The 15,146-nt window shown below is 46.9% G+C and overlaps 1 protein-coding gene across 1 annotated transcript in view; it reads left to right on the top strand.

Annotated features, from left to right (window-relative positions):
* The window catches only part of MTAP (methylthioadenosine phosphorylase), a 493,615-nt gene that overhangs the window by 210,329 nt on the left and 268,140 nt on the right, over window positions 1-15,146 (top strand). The gene's annotated exons all lie outside the window — the stretch shown is intronic.

Below are 15,146 nucleotides of genomic sequence, written 5' to 3' on the forward strand. Positions count from 1 at the left end.
GCGGACACCGCTGCTGGCGCTTCACTGGTCGAGGCGGAGGTCTCGCCCCGTGTGGCAGCCGTGGAAGATCAGCTTGGAGTGATCGCAAAGACAACGATCGATGGCCGGGCCGATTGGAACTCGGAGAACAACAGGGAAAGCGCCACAAACGTGATTGAAGTAAACATAACGGCTTTCCAGTCGCCGTTTGATGTAACTGACATTGAGTTACTAGAACTAGAAGTACCTGTAAACCAGAGTGACTCCGGACTGGTCAAATTCACTTTTCCCTGTAATGACCATGACGCCAGCACTAGCGTGACCAACCCTGAGCACCCCACATCTACCACACGTGATGCAAATTGGGCTCAAGAGCAAATGCCTAAAATGCCGCAATTGAGAAGCTCACTCAATCTAAATCAAGAGCCCCTGTTGGAAGCAAATAAACTAAAACCAGTGAGAGGAAAGGGTGTCTCTGGCAGCCTAATACAAAATGCGTCGTCAAGATCAAACTCCAAATCGGTACTAGCGGAGTCCTTTATCCCAAAGCTAAACACTTTTGGAGTGGACTTGGCTGGTCGTGAAGCCAGGCTGACTGAACGCCCAAAAGCCGACTTTGAAAAAATGAAGGAGCGCTTATCTGAGAGCTTCATAACTGATAAAAACAAAAAAAAATATATAGTGACTTCCACAAATGTCAAATCTTTGATGGATGAAGGGACATATGCTCTTCAGAACACAACCTTGAATATTACAGCACGACAGTGTTCTGATGACCAAACGCTGAACAAAAATGGTGATGCTAGCAGTGGTGAGAACCTGTTTCCACGGAATCAAAATACCTTCAACCAAGAAAACACTCTCCACTTAAATCGATCTATAAATTCTTCGGCAGCTAGGTTCTCCTCGTACTGTTCCACTCCAAATACTCAACAACACACGAATGGGGAATCGAAGTCGATGAAAGGGACTGTGGACCACGGAGTTCAAGGTATTCCTGACTCGAGCATATTGCTCGATGAAAACAACTCAGCCCTTCACCACAAGGAGGCCCCTTCGTTTTCAAAATCAAATTTGTCAGCTGCTGCAGCGATACAGATACACAATAATGTCCTCGCTGCAACCTCACTAGCATTAATTCCATTTACAAAACTATATGAGAATCTCCACGAAGCAGTCCAAAACAATGGTGCATACATGGTCCAGCTTAACAACAAGCTCACAAAACTAGAAACCATGAATTTAATGCTGCAAGATCGTTTGGAGAAAGAAGCAGAAACCTCTAAATTGTGGCATAACAGATTGAATGAAATCACAGGAAAAGACACTGCGGAAAGGAAAACAATGATGAATACTTTAATTGCATGTACGAACCACCTGATGGAAACTAAGAATATAAAGCATGCAAGCTTGACTGAATTGAGTACTATGGAATCTAAAAAAGCGAATCCCAAACAAAAATCGCCCGAAGCGGATGTGGATCTCACCTTGAGCGACGGGGGATGCCAGCTAAACTTCGGAAAGGGCATCAAGATCCCTGAGGTGAATGCGACTCCTGCAGTACAGAGTGCCGTTATTCCAAGCGAGCCCACCTCCGTCACAATTGCTAAACAACTCCATAGCAGCTTAAATGCAGTACTTGTCCCTGTTTCAACCGTCAATGCAGAAAAAATAGTTAGCAAACAGCTTCTTGAAACAATCGAAATACCGCCTTCACCAGATGTTGCTCAGTGTTCATCAGCAAAAACATCATATGGAATTTTCAATGGGCCTGCTAAAACGCTGACGACTAAGATCCCCATGCAGAATCTGCAAGGGACCAGCTGTGGCCCTCCTAATAAGAAACAAAAAGAAAAAAAGAAGCATTGCACAGTAAACAAACAAACCAGCCACTCAAAGAAGTTTATAAGAAACTTGACTACACCTGCCAAACTGGGACTCTTTGAAAGAGGTAAAAAAGATGAACCAGCTAAACCAAGAAACACAAAAGAAATGAAATTGGTGGGAACTAAACAGATTACACCTCAAAAAAACAATTCTAAAAAACGTCAAAGAATAGACTCGGACGTCGAATCTGATCATTCAGAGTCGACATCTGATGACTTATGCAACCTCTCTACATACTACGATGAGAACGAGGACGAGTCAAGCGGCGAGGAACAACTCGACACGATAATCGTTCAAAACAAAATAGAAGGCGAGGCCGAACTGGGTGGCAAGACAACATTAAATCCTTGGCTCGCTATCCCGAAGATTGGGAAAAACGAGAATGTGCATGAATATGGGAAATCGAGAGCATCTGAAGTTCAACTGACGGGTAAATCAATAGCTCCTCGTCAAGCAGTAAAACTAGTACAACGCCCTGTCAGCGATGTGCGGAACACAGTAATGAAGGAGATTTTGAACCCTAAACAAACGGCCGCACAGAGACTTATAGTACAAAAACATACTGAACAAGAAACGCCCAAGCAGCACAATGCCATGATAGCAAAAATTCTTGTTGAAAATATTTTTGTAGACGAAAATGAGGTTAATCTTAATAGAGGAAATGTCATTCGACTTCTTCACTCAGTTCCAGCACTAAGAACGGTATCGTCTCAGGACATCCAAATCGTGGAGTACATCTCTGAGATGTATGCAGACAGAGTCTACCTCCATTTAAAATCACAGGCGGTGCGTAAGACAATTCTATTGGCAAAAGATGAACTCTTGTTTCTGGGCTTCGAAGTCTCTGAAGTGAAGACTGAAAAACCGTACAGCCAGTCAGAAAACAGACAAAAAGCCTCGAACGAGTCGGTCTACGCTAAACGCCGTGAAGAGCTACAACAGCATCTAATAACCGCCTCAGGACATCATCCGTCGACCAGCAACTGGATATCAGGAAGGACTAATCACTAGCTATGCGAGAGTTGGGAAGGAATCTCGCTAACATTGATTTCCTGGAACACTCGAGGATTCCATCACTTGTATGCTGACTTCCCGGATGATTTGACCAACAATTTAGCAATTTGTCTACAAGAAACATGGATGAGGACTACACCGACGAAAGATGGATATGTGTCCCTGTTAAATCCGGCAAAGAAAAATGCACAGGGCCGCCCGTTTTCTGGACTCATAACCATGATTAAAACCGGAACCGCTTGGGAAATTCTCGAAACGGACAATCCAAATATCTTCGTACAAAGTACGTTACTACAACTTGAAAACGGAAAAATTCTAATAACCAGTATATTCTGCTAATTAACATATATTGGAATCCTGCCCAGATAACCCCAAAAAAATTCATATCTTCCGTAACGAAGATCATTGATAAATATCAACAATTAGATGGTGAAATTTGTATTCTGGTCTGTGGCGACATGAACACCTCCTGGTTCGACTCAAACGGATGTTGTATCATAGAGTCCAGGAAAGAAGTGTCACGCCAACATTCGAGAAGTGCACTATGGTCACTCGCAATGGATTCACGAGATTGCAAAATGATAAATGGACGTGTACAGGGCGACATACCACCGAAATATACCTGGAATAATATGGGCCACAAAAAAACTTTGGATTATTTCTGGATCTCAAAGCACTCATGGCATAAAATCAAGAACATGAGAATTTCGGAGACAATAAACAGTCACCACGATGCTCTAGTTCTAACCATGACTCTCCCTTCAAAACCAGATGGAACGAAAATGAACCAGAGCCTAGAGATAAACAATGGGCGAAACAGACTAAGAATAAACACCAAACAAATAACTAAGATGAACAAAGACTTCCAAAACTTGACATGGTCCAAAGATACAGCGTTAAACTATTCTGCGCTCTTACCATGCAGGAAAGATATTTCTCTCTTAAAGATGCCACCAGACAAAATACACGCCCACGATTGGAGTATCAAAGTTAAGAAGGAAAAAAAGAAATTGCATAAAGACATACATAGATTAAAAATAGAGGGGGTGGTGGGTTCTGATACAAGGATAAAAAAACGCAAACAAAAATACCGAAATTGGATGAAATCCTATGCCCTTATGCGCGATCAAGAACGTGGTGAAGCCATGTTAAAGCTTATAAAATCAAATAACTGCAGAGAAATCTGGCGAATCATGAACAAATTCTCTAGTAATCAAGCCGACACAATGGCTAGCGGAGTTGCTGAGAGTGACTGGAAAAGCCACTTTAGTAAAGTGTTCGCGATTGAAACCAACCAAATGATTCCAGCACAAATAGAAACCAAAGCCAATTGGGACTGCAACGAGAATATCGAAGATATCATTGCGGCCATACTAAAGCTTAACAACTCACGTGCAGCGGGTCCTGATGGCATCACAAATATGATGTTGAAAGCCAACAAACAAGAATGGGCGATCTTCATTAGTAACTTGTTCGCAAAGATCGCTGAGCTTAGAAAAATCCCGCCCTCTTGGACTACAGCGATTATAGTACCCATCTTTAAGAAAGGAAATCGGGCGGACCCGGCAAATTACCGCCCAATCGCTTTACTCGATACAATCGGAAAGGTGTTTGCTGGATTCTTACAAAAGAAACTCTCTGCTTGGGCAAAGTCGAAGAATATCAATGACTGCCGTCAAACTGGCTTCACTAAGGGAGTCGGCACAGAAATCAACTTGACCCTAGTAACCATATTAAAATTGAACACCATAGAAAAACGCTCAAAGTTATTCATGGCCTTTATCGATTTGCATCAAGCATTCGATACAATAAATCGTACAAAACTATGGCGGAAGCTAACCACGTGGGGCTGCCCAGAGAACATATTACAACCCATTAAAGCTCTACATATGATGACATCCATACAGATTCGACTAAACGCAAAAGGAAATTTATCAGACTCAGTGATGACACATAGGGGCGTGAAACAAGGCTGCCCGATTGCTGCGTGCCTATTTAAACTTTACATCGCAGACATCCCTTTGGCACTGAAAAATGTAAAGTGTTTTCCGCCAAAAGTAAATGGACAGCACATCAATTGTCTAACGTATGCTGATGACATTGTTCTACTTGATACAACCCAGATAGGACTGCAACGCCTCTTAACTAAACTACACCAATATATGATCACAAATGATTTAAAAATAAATATAAATAAAACTAAAATAATGCAAATCTGATCGGCCAAAGGCTCCAAAAATAAAAACTTTGTGTGGAAGATCGATGACAATCCAATTGCTGAAACCAACGATATCCGATATCTTGGGATAACGATAGATAAATCAATCCGAGAATGGAGCTGGGTACAGGATATCACACAACGTACGAAAACGCTGGCACTTCAAGGTCGTCGAATTCACAACCTTTATGGCAAATTTTCACTAATACCTGTCAGAACATTCTACTATCAAAAGGCAATACCCGCCATCACCTACAGGTCAGAAGCGGGGTGGAACTTAGACCATCAAATTTGGGCCAAGCTAGAAAGCATGTTTTGGAAGACAGTGCTACAGCTACCAAAATATGTTTCAATTATTGCCATTAGACACGAGTTGGCTTTAGATGAATTATACTCTAGAGTCCTCTGGAAATCTCTAGCGCTCTTACGAAAGATGCAGATGCCAAATCCGGAACCAGCATATGAAATATTCGCTACAACAAACAGACATCCGCACACAGATGTAACCTTAAAATGGGTCCAAGGTGTAAGGGAGATCATGCATGCTGCAGACATCAAGATGGAGTTGCTCCTTGCGCAACCCCAAATCGCAAAACGCAAAATATATGAATGGGCCCGGATGATAAACTTAGAAAAACTAGATGGGTTAGCATCTGTACTAGAACTTGGACCTACAAAGAACCGACGGAATGTAATGCCAAGCTATTTGGTGCAATTTCCATCACGTTACCATCGAGATAAATTCCTACGCCTGCGATTAAATGTCATTAAAGTAAAGGAAATGCTATTCATGAGACATGATCAGTCCACTTTCGATAATATCTGTCGACACTGCGGAGCTGCAGTAGAATCCTCTAGACATTTAATAGCAGAATGTGCAAGCCTTAAAGAACTACGAACACTCCATCTAGCGAAGTTCGCGCCTTTGAACATGAATATGGATGAGTGGTGGTATCGCGTTTTAAATGGAAGCTCGGTCCACTTGACATGCGCAGTTGTAAACTTCATGGACACAGTGATAAATTGTAGCTGAACAGAAAGTGATGTCGACGATAGCGATGAGCAGCGAGACCACCAGACTATAAATAGTGATGGGAAAGAGAAAATGGGAATAGTGGTGAAGTGAATGTTTTGTAATAAAAGTTTGTAATAAACTATAATTTACAAAAAAAAAAAAAAATTATCATGACGGGGTTTAGGGAATTACTATAACAAATGAATTTCACATATTTAAAATGGAACGAGAGAAATAATTTCAGGGGGAAAAAGACAAAATAATACAGTATATCATGGACACCAACAAAGGATTGCATTTGATGGTATAAGCGAGACGGAAAGCGAACCAAAGCACACTAATGAGAAGAAGGCAGCCTCTTGTGTGAGACTTGGGCTGCCCTGCTTAAGAAGAGGAAGACTTTGTCTTTAAATGCAGTCCTTTGACAGCTTGTGAATGGATTGCTAGTCTAAGCAATTCTCAATTACTCCCTAAGCACTTAATGGAAAAAATACCTATTTTGTTTATTAGTGGGAGACAGAAGATGCACTGGTGGGTCATACCATATTTGGAGACTGCCAGGGCTTTGCCCCCACCCAATTAAAGCCCTGGCCTGGTCCTAGTTTTTAGTAGTACTGGTTCAGGAATGCCAGAACGCCCTTCTAATAGTTCTCATATGCAGTGTTGCACAACTTGAGTGCCTGTTTCTAAATCTCGGGTATAACCAGTGGTCGAAGTGGGTGGGAGCAGTTGGAAGTGTTGCTCCTCTCCATTTAAAAAAAATTGTTTACTGTTCCTATAAGAAACCGTTCCAGGTTGTTTTTGTTTTCAAATAAAACTGTAGGAAGAATTTCAAACTTGTACTTCAGTGCACTGCACTGAACATTCCCTTTAAACAGCAGGTGTGTTTGTTTGGGGGTTTGGGTTGCGCGTGGCGTGAGAGGGGTGTGGCGATGGAGTTTGTGGGGAGCGGGGGCAGGCCAGTAGGCAAGGAAAATACTTCCACTACTTCTTTTCTTACACTTCGATCACTGGGTATAACTAGGATTGTTTTGAAGCAATAGTACAGATGTGCAAAGCTAGGCATGGCTGCTCTCTGATCTTCTTTACTCTGAAATGGCGCCTTTTGGCTTACTGCACAAAAACCCAGACTCATTTAAAAGTGGAAAAGGTCGCTTTAATGTGACAGGCCAAAGCTTACAATTAAACGCTTACCTGGCTCCATGGCCTTACAAACTAAAGACATATTTTAAACAACCAATTAAATAATTAAACATTCTCATTTTTACCCAACAATTAAATAAAGCCATTTCCTCCCTAACTATCCCTTGGACCCTACCGTCTCCTTACCCCTTTTCCAGGCGTCCCGCTTTCTCCCCGGGGCCATGCCCCTCCAGGCTCAATACCTGTTCCCCTGTGGTGGCCCGCTTGTGCAAACAGCGCCACCCCATCCTTTCCCGTGCCATTCCCCCATTGTGCTTCCCTCCCCCCACATCAAAAGGGGCCATGCCCCCGGAGCCCAGGACCACTTCAATACCCCTCATGCTCCCCTCTACACCAATTTCCCCCATCCTATGACCTGCAGCCAGTCTGACCTGCCACATCAGCAACAAAATTGCACCTTACAAATTCACTGATGCCCCGACCTGTCACACAAAACGACCCTATAATAGCTCCTTAACAGACCAGAAAAACCCCGTAACACCTTGACATGGGACGTAAAAAACCCCAGCCGAAACCAAGTACAATGTTCCTCCATCCCCCTTTTCTAAAACCAGACACCAGACCTAACCCAAAATGAAGGGGGTGGGAGGGCGGGACAATCACCAAGTTCAACTGTCGCCTGCCTCCCGAAACTTCCCTAGCCCCTTAAATACCCTGGGGAGGCGCTCTGCCCCCACGGCCACTCGCTGGCCGTGTGCAGCGCCAAAAACTTCCCCGGGGGGAAACGCTTCGCATTCCCCCCGGGGCCCTCTTTTGGCTTACTGCACAAAAACCCAGACTCATTTAAAAGTGGAAAAGGTCGCTTTAATGTGACAGGCCAAAGCTTACAATTAAACGCTTACCTGGCTCCATGGCCTTACAAACTAAAGACATATTTTAAACAACCAATTAAATAATTAAACATTCTCATTTTTACCCAACAATTAAATAATTAAATAAAACCATTTCCTCCCTAACTATCCCTTGGACCCTACCGTCTCCTTACCCCTTTTCCAGGCGTCCCGCTTTCTCCCCGGGGCCATGCCCCTCCAGGCTCCATACCTGTTCCCCCGTGGTGGCCCGCTTGTGCAAACAGCTCCACCCCATCCTTTCCCGTGTCATTCCCCCATTGTGCTTCCCTCCCCCCACATCAAAAGGGGCCATGCTCCCGGCACCAGAAAAACCCTCCCCCGAGGTGTTCTTTCTGCCCCACCCCCCCCACCAATTTTCCTACCTCCACTCCTCAACCAATCTCCCAGCCAAGAGCTCAAGTCCGCCAGATAATGATTGTTCCCCAAACCAGAAAGTTTACCCATCCCCTCTAAATCTAATCAATCCTTTCTAAACCATCTCCTTACGGTCCAAAACCTGTACCTACACCGATGTACAAAATTCTACCATCTCTCTGTTTATCCCCTTCCTTGCCCGCTCTATCGGACCCTCATTTCTCGCTCCCCACCCAACTCTCTCTGGCAAACACTTAGTCCCCCCCTTCAGTTGCTTGAGGCCACACTTGTCGGACCCATAACAAAAAAACCCTTTTTATTTTTTTAAGAAGAGCCACACCTGTATCCCTTACCAGATCATTTCCCCCACCAAGACTGACCCCCCCCCCCATCTGGAGGCCCATAGCTTTCCCTCAACCCAGCCAACATAGGAAGCAACTAATCCCAGCCCAGCCCCCCAAACCCGGACCATCTTACCACATCTTTATAGTTGCACCCCAGTTGCCTGCCAACAAACCTTTCTCAGCTTCTTTCCCCGCCCACTTAACCCTAGAATGTCCCAAAAAACAGATTTTTGACATCTGACCGTACCTCCTAGCAGCATCTGAAAAAGAAATTACAAAATCACTTACAAATCAACAACATCCTAATAAATGCAACACTCCTGCTACCTATTGAAAAAATTTTATAACGACATTCCGTTTGACCCGGTCCCTGGCATACCCTTTGTATCTCCCTTACTCCCAGCGTCCCAACCTATTCACCTACTCCTCTGAATAGCCCAGCCTGCTACCTTCATATGCTGCACCCCTCCTATGTTAATGAGTTCCAACCTCCTAACCTTTCCCACACCACTAGTAACACCTTCCTCGGTACCCTATCCTTTCTGGCCATCCCCTTAACCCTCTCCGGAAACACCCAAGGTCCTCTCCTACCTGTCCCCCTATATTCCGCCCCTTTCACCCAACCTTTAAACAATACACCTAAACCCACTTAGCCCCCCCTTTTCCCCTAACTATTACCCTCCTGCTCACCCTTGCCCCCCCACCTTCCATCACCTTATTAATTTTGGCCCTGCGTTGCCCCCCCTGCACCGGGGCCCACGTGCACCACCGTCCATGCAGTCCCTTCCATATAACTAATCTTCAAGCTCCTTGCGTCCATTACCACCTGTTTCCCCACCTGCACCAGGGGCCCTAGAGCACCCCCGTCCATGCAGGCCCCTTCTCTGCCTTACTCCTCTCCACCGCTGCACCAGGGGCCAAACCTGCGCCCCCGTCCATGCAGACCATTCCACATAAATTCCTCTTCCAGCACCTTGCTTCGCTCCCCTTTTTCTCCCAGCTGCACCAGGGGCCCTAGTGCACCCCTGTCCATGGAGACCCATCTCATCACTTCCCCCTGCTGCACCAGAGGCGCTCCCGCACCTCCGTCCATGTTGCCTGAAGCTTACTCACCCTGTCGTGCGGCAAGCGTGAGGGCTTTGCCACCGTCAACCATGCCCTCCAAACGACCGCCACCACCCTTTAACAATTTCCACAGTTACACCCCCCTGCGGCCCTCCCCTACCTACTATTCTTCCTCCTCACCTCTCCCCTACCCCCTTTAAATCGCCCCCAAAACCTTTCATCAAACCTTGTGCCCCCCCTCCTTTTACGATAAACTGAGCCCGACCTACCAGCACACCCCAATTTACCTGGCATGCGGTCCTTCCCCCCCACCTCCTTGCCCCGCTCTTCGCCCTGACCCACTGTCCCCGGCCTGAAAACAATCCGTAACCGACCCGCACACCTGCTGCACTCATGTTTAAATTTGCACATCCCCCTCGTGCAGCCTTCTTTATTGAACGCCCAACATGCTGTCGAGGGCTGTCCTCCTCCTCCTCCCACCCCCTCATGGGCGGGGCGACCAAGAAAGGGCCGGTAAGGCACAGGCAGCCCACTTGCTGTGTGCAATGTCGGGGCAGGCCTCGTTGGAGCCATCCATTGCAGCCAAAGATCCATGTCTATCTCCCCCCAGACCGCCTGACTGTCCTCCGCCATTCTCGCTCTGAATTCCTCATCATAGCGTACCCAGGCAAAACCCCCAAAACTTGTGAACGCCCTCCTAATTACGTCCATATGTTTAAGCAGGGCCACGCAACGCTCTGGGAATTTTTCACAATATACACTGGCATAAATGATAAATGCCGACGTACAATTCTCAATAGTCACCGGGACCCTTGGGCGCAAAGCCAGTTCCCTCTCTTCTTCTTTAGACCCCTCCTTTGCTCTCACTTCCCTATGGAGCAACTTAAAAACATCTACAAATTCCCCCGCCTGAATCTTCTCCCTGGTCGCTGCCATCAAGTGCGCCCCCAAAGGTTTTGTGATACCCATGTACGGCAGTTTTTTCTCCTTGCCTTTCACTTCAACCTCCTTTTCTTTTGCACCCTGTACCTCGAGCGGCAATGGCTCCACCACCTTGTCAGTTTGAATCTCCACTGAGTAAATGCCCTTTTCATCCCCCAAGGCACCAATGGCCTGTACCCCAACTTCTTTCCTTGCCCCTTGCAGACAATACCCTTCCTTTCCCATCCCCATTCTCGTGTCCCCTCTCTGCCATGCAGATGACCATTCCCTTTCCCGCTCACCTCTTTCAACACAGCCCGTCTGCAGTCTGGCGTCCACACAATGCTCCTCATCTCTTTTCTTACAGGGCTCCTACTGCGGGGACAAAACATGTCAGCAGACTCACCCAGCCAGTTGCTCCCCCGACCTCTAGCCGTTCGACCGCCCTGCACCTGTCTTTCCCACTCCCCCCTCAAACTTCTTCTCTCCTCCCCCCTTTCCCTTACAGCCCTATAACCTTCTTCCTCCCACTGCCCCACATCAACCTCCAAACCAACTTCATCACCCCTTAAATACCATTGTGGCTGCGAGCTCATGCTCGAGTTGAGTCGATCTTCTTCCTGCGAGCCCGGGGTGTCCGCCCCGCCACTCATCTGACGTCTTCTCGGCGGGGCCGCAGAAACCCCTGCCTGGTCCTCTTCTCTCCGGCGAGGCGTGCAGTCCTCCACCCTGTAATCCTCCTCGCTAGGGGCCATACAGCACCCTCTAGACTCTCCTCGCACGGACCGAGGAGGAGCCGTTCCTAAACCCTCTCCATCCTCTTGAACAGCGGGGGCTGCGCAGCGCCCTCTGCCCCCACTCCTCTTAACCGGGGGGGCCGTTCCGCGCCCCTCCCTAACCTCCTCAATTAATGGGGACCTCTCTCTCCTTCTCCCACCTGCACTCTTCCGCAGGTATTTACCCCCTTTCCCCCTCTGCCCAGTCGCCTCTTTCTGCACCCCCTAAGCCCCCCCACCGTGGCTCCCCTGACTCACCCCTTTCCGAGCACTCCTCACCTCCCCTAATTCCCCTTGGTCACTATTAGCTCCATCCCTAACTGGCTCCCCCCCCGAAATCATTTCACCCCTGGACACTCTCCTGTCGATCTCCCTCCTCGTCTTCCTGCCCCTGGATTCCCAAACCTCCCCTCTCCCCGCCACAGGGGTGCACGCCACCACTGCCGCGAGAGCCCCATCTGCTGCTGCTCTACGCTGCGGCCTACCACCACCTAACTTCACCTCTCCCGTGACCTCCACCACCGTCCCTTCCAGCTGTGCCTTAGATGCCCTGCTGATAATTTCCAGGGCCTCCCTCAGAGCCCTAGCATCCACCAAACCCGTTTTGCTAGCTCCCTGGCCCACCATTGTGCACTAATACTCTGAATGTGCACTAAAAAATATGCCCCTTTCTCCTCACTACCTAACTAAGCCCCCGAGCCAGCACCTAACCGTGGACAAACCCCAAAAATTGGGAAACCCCCTAAACAATGTTGGGCTATAAAGCAAATATACTTAATAAAATAAATTAATTCCAATGTATAAAATATATTAAATAATTGTGGACCTAAAAGAATATTTATTTATTTTTTTTTAAAAAAATTATTTATTTATTTTTAAACCCCCCTTTCAATAATAAACCTGCCCTAAACAAAAAACCCTTTCGCTCCTGACCTGCCCCAGAGAAGAAAATACCCCCAAAAACCAGAAGCTCACGAAGAATTGGGGCCCAAAAAAGAAATTCCTGCACTGCCCTCTAGCGGCATGCAGGCCGCACCGCACTATCACAGGAAATGAAGCGCGGTCCCTTTAAGGGAACTGCAGTGCCCTCTTAGGCCGGAGAATGCCACCCTGCACACACGGGACTCCGCACTTTATTATTTATTTATTTATTTTTATATAAACCCCCTTTTAATACAACCCCTGCGCTAAGAAACCCCCTCCCCTAAAACCTGCCACCAAACCTACCGCCCCGGAGCAATTTGGGGCTGAAAATGCGACAGAAAACACTTCCCCCTAGCTGCTCTTATTCCGCACCGCACCGTCACTGGAAAAATAACGCTGTCCCTTTAAGGGAACTGCAGTGCCCCCTCACAACGTCTAAATGCTACCGAGCACAAACACCTAGGAGACAGAATCAGCAACCAGCCGTACATGAGGGGCCCAGGAAACCTGCTGTATTGATCCACCCCCACCTAAACAGACCCCCCACTCTCCAGGCAACGGATGACGGCCCTAATGCAATAATTCCCTACTTTCACGAAACAGAGCTGTGCTGTCTGCCCTGCTATCGAAAGCAACAGCTGTTAATAATACCCGCCGGCACACTCGGGTAATAAAAGAGGGGTGTCTTATCTACGGCACCCCTCACTATAAAATTCACAAAATTATTGTTATTTGAACTAACTAAGCTGCCTAACCACCCACTCTAACTCACACAAACCCTACCTCACCTGCTCTACACTCGCACACGCACTAGGCCCAGCTCTCTCAGGAAAGGCTCGGGAGCAGGCGACGGGACTGATACAATCACCAAGTCCTTGCTTACATTGGTCCGCTTGTCCTGGCCAATCTTGCCCTGTCTTCCCCTTCCCGGGAGATATTACAGACAGTAAAGTTGCTAAATAGCATGCTAAACTCCACCCCTTTATCCACGCAGGTACGCTGTGGTCCTTCAATGGCGGCCTGTGTTTTACCAAGTCCCAGTTCGTCTAAGGGAGGTCTGTGGATGGTGTTCCCCAGGCAAGTCCCTCTTTGGGGTTTCTAACCCCTTTTCATGTCCCTGGTTGTCTAGAGTTTGGTCCATGTTGCCCGCTGAGCACCCACCAGTGTTCTTGAGTGGGTTGCGGTTTACTCCACTGTCGTGTGAGTTCTACGGCTCCTGCACTGCTCCTTTCCCGTTCTATGTTGCTCTCCCCTGGAGGCACCGTTCGTGTAAGGCGTTGTTGGACTGCTGTTACTTATCGGTTCTCACTACTTTTCAGGTCCAGCACTTTGTCTCTGTAAAAAAAAAAAAAGATAAACGCTGCAGAGCATTAGGCTCAGGAGGCATGGCGTGAGACAAGCGTGTACTGCCCAAAAGCCATACTGTCACAAGGGAGGTGGCCAGGAACTGGTGCCCTCTCAACAGCCAGTCTTCCTGAGGAGAAAAACTGGTTCTGGCTTTCTCCCTGGCAGGCCTCCCACCTTTGGCTGAGAGGGCTTCCCATCCCCGCTTGACAAGGCCAGATTACTGGCTTTGTCACATTACCTATCGGAAACAGGTGCTGTTTGCATAATGATTTGCATAATGGCAAGAATGATTAGAGATATTTATATTTGAATAAAATGGGATACTGAGTCAACCATGAAACCCTTCTGAGCACACTAGGTTTAGTGCTCATTTCATTTGTTACAACTCTCACTCTAACCGTAAAATGCCTGCAAACCATGAACCATATATACTCATCATGACGGGGCTTAGGGAATTACTATAACAAATGAATTTCACATATTTAAAATGGAACGAGAGAAATAATTTCAGGGGGAAAAAGACAAAATAATACAGTATATCATGGACACCAACAAAGGATTGCATTTGATGGTATAAGCGAGACGGAAAGCGAACCAAAGCACACTAATGAGAAGAAGGCAGCCTCTTGTGTGAGACTTGGGCTGCCCTGCTTAAGAAGAGGAAGACTTTGTCTTTAAATGCAGTCCTTTGACAGCTTGTGAATGGATAGCTAGTCTAAGCAATTCTCAATTACTCCCTAAGCACTTAATGGAAAAAATACCTATTTTGTTTATTAGTGGGAGACAGAAGATGCCCTGGTTCATACCATATTTGGAGACTGCCTGGGCTTTGTCCCCACCCAATTAAAGCCCTGGCCTGGTCCTAGTTTTTAGTAGTACTGGTTCATGAATGCCAGAACGCCCTTCTAATAGTTCTCATATGCAGTGTTGCACAACTTGAGTGCCTGTCTCTAAATCTCGGGTATAACCAGTGGTCGAAGTGGGTGGGAGCAGTTGGAAGTGTTGCTCCTCTCCATTTAAATAACCGTTCCAGGTTGGTTTTGTTTTCAAATAAAACTGTAGGAAGAATTTCAAACTTGCACTTCAGTGCACTGCACTGAACATTCCCTTTGAACAGCAGGTGTGTGTTTGGGGCTTTGGATTGCGTGTGGCGTGAGAGGGGTGTGGCGATGGGGTTTGTAGTGAGCGGGGGCAGGCCAGTAGGCAAGGAAAATAATTCCACTGCTTCTTTTCGTACACTTCGATCAC

Source organism: Ambystoma mexicanum, chromosome 6p (genome assembly GCF_040938575.1).
Source record: "Ambystoma mexicanum isolate Mex_15411 chromosome 6p, UKY_AmexF1_1, whole genome shotgun sequence".
NCBI lineage: Eukaryota > Metazoa > Chordata > Amphibia > Caudata > Ambystomatidae > Ambystoma > Ambystoma mexicanum.